This window comes from Limulus polyphemus, unplaced genomic scaffold (genome assembly GCF_000517525.1).
Source record: "Limulus polyphemus unplaced genomic scaffold, Limulus_polyphemus-2.1.2 Scaffold1917, whole genome shotgun sequence".
In the NCBI taxonomy this organism is placed as follows: Eukaryota; Metazoa; Arthropoda; class Merostomata; order Xiphosura; family Limulidae; genus Limulus; species Limulus polyphemus.
In genome coordinates, this window is record NW_013667527.1 from 40089 (window position 1) to 42757 (window position 2669).

The 2669-nt window shown below is 41.2% G+C and overlaps 1 protein-coding gene across 1 annotated transcript in view; it reads right to left on the bottom strand.

Moving 5' to 3' along the window:
• LOC111087238 (receptor-type tyrosine-protein phosphatase mu-like) overlaps nucleotides 1–2669 on the bottom strand; it is a 48789-nt gene that overhangs the window by 12651 nt on the left and 33469 nt on the right. The window lies entirely within an intron of this gene.

Sequence of the window (2669 nt, forward strand, 5' to 3'; positions counted from 1 at the left end):
TGGTTCTAGAATTATTGACACTGACATTGCGATTGGTCTAAAGAAGTCTATAGCCAGTGGTTGTCAACATTTTAAGCATAACAATAAAGTAAATATGATGTTTTGTGAAAAATCTGTATACAGGAATTACTGTAGAACATGTAAATATTTCAAGACAATAAAACCATCGCAGGTCTGTGTAATCATACTGTACCATCTATACAAGTGCAGCTAGCTCCTTCTACTATTCTAGCACAATCCTCACTTTTGAGAACTGGCAGGTACAAACTAGAAACACCAGCATAGCAGTGGGGAGGAAGTGGGTAAGAAGAGTTAAGTACTTGTCGGAAATACATTTTCAGAGTACGAAAATATTATCTTCTGAAATGATGGAAGTGTGACAGTAGTCAATCATGTGGAGAGCAACTGCCTTGAAAGAACAGGTGTGCCACGATATGAAAAGAAGGCACACCTGTGGGGTATAGCACTACTTCTGGAATAGGTATGCTCTTTGCCCAGTATTAAACACTGTAATACATATAGGGTGGAATGTAATAGGTAGGCACCATAGCCTTAAGAAAGAGATGTACAGCACCATTCTGTGGAGAAGTGCTGTATAACTATGAAGTGAAACAGAATAGCATAGGCAAAAATGAAATGTTTGGTGTGGAATCGACAATAGGCCCAAATAAATATGTGACAATGGTAGAATCTTGGGGCACACCAGAGCATGTCAACTGCTGTCCAACTGGGCAAAACATCCAGTAGAAACACCTTGTCTAGGATATTGTGAGTAACAAGAGCGATCTTCCCCATCAAAAAAAAATAATAATAATCCAGGGGAAGCACCTTGAATAAGTAGTTTGATGAAAAATTGTAAGGTAATTCAGAATCACCCTGTTGTCAACAGACAGTGCATAATTCGTCCACATATGTAGCTAGCATAGGCCATAGTGACAGTTAGTCACAGTAAGGTGCCTGCTAATGTAATATATGTGGCTAGGGCTAAAGAACCATAAGTTGTATAAGAATAGGCCAAGTGCAGTCTGCCTGGGCAAAAAGATCCAGTGGAAGCACTTTGCATAAGTTTGTAAGATCAACAAGTGTGGTCCACCTGGGTAAGAAATATCCAGGGGAAGCGTCTTGCATAACAAATCTATTTTGTGATCAACAAGTGTGGTGAGCCAAGGCAAAAACATCCGGGTGAAGTACCCGACTCAGGAGGAAACCAATATGTTCCACCACTCCAGTGACTGAGAACTGGAAGTGGTAAGGACTCCCATGCTCCACTAGGAAAAAAATGGGGGGATACACCTTGGGGAGTCCTGAGGAATGACACGCTGGAGACAGTGCAATGGGTGTCTGAGATTCTCTATTTTGAAAAGAAAAAGACCCCGATTGTAAGAATCATGGGTCTGGAGGTATGGGCAAAATCCCCCATCTACTTTACTCACGAAGTCCATGATTGACAGTCCTTTATATATGAAACAGACACACTCACATTACCGGATAAGAGGCTGGTGGTCTTACAAGAACACACCATCTCAACAGTGAGCATTATAAAAGTATATAGAATTAATGCTAATATAATAATAAGCATACCTGACCAGGCAACTCCTGCCACCAGGTGGGATCCTGAAATATGAGGTATATTAACGAAATATGATAAAAAAAATAATATGTTGACTTATCCCAGTCCAAGGCAAACAGATGTGTGTGGAAATACTACAGGAGGAAGATGATACCTGCTTGAGGAAGACACAGCTAACTTGTGCAGATAAAGTGCAACAAATGTATTGGGAGTTGTCCCATATACCAGCCTGAATGATCTCCTCCAAAGGATGGTGGTTTTGAGCAGCTAAAGACATAGTTAGATGATGAATGTGGTACAAAAAAACATCATGTAGATGGCCACCATCTATTGACACATCAGAATATGCCAGTCTTACGAGTTGACGAACTCAACCAGTGAGAATAATAGATGATAGATCATGGGAAACAGACAAATTCTATGGAACAACTAGAGAGGAACGAGAACCACGAAAGGAGGCAGTACAGGCCATATAACATAGCAGGGAATGAACTTGACAAAGTAGTCAATCCGGATCAAATGGGAAATGGAAGGTAAGGAAATAGGAGAAAATGCTAAACAACCTTCATAGGCAGCCAATGTCCTGAAGAGGAAGGCATGATCTGGACTGAGGATAACATACAAGGAATGGTAAAGGATGTGGGAAATATCAATGGCATAAATATCGGAACAACAGCAAACTCATACCAGCAGGGGGAGGAAATAGGTCTTAAGGGAAAGACTGTACAACGAAAAAATTGCAATGGGTTCAAAGGGAGAACTGGACAGGGTATGAAGGACAACAATGAAACACAATCTGGCAGAACAAAGGGATGTGGTGGTTAGATCAGACAAAAGGAGTGAAAAAGAAGGGAAAGAACTGGGGAAGAGAAGGCTTAACCAGAAGTGGAAGAAAGGAAAGTGTTTGATAGGGCAGCCCTTTAAAAAGCAACAGTTGAAACAGACAGATCCTGATCAAACAACCAGGCAAAGAACTGGGACAGGTGAGGAACAGAAGGATGGGATGGTCAGAACTCATGGCGAATAGACCAAAGACCAATGCCTCCAGTACGTAGACAAGAAGGAAGGGCAAATGGTATAAGCAAGGAAAGACACTACA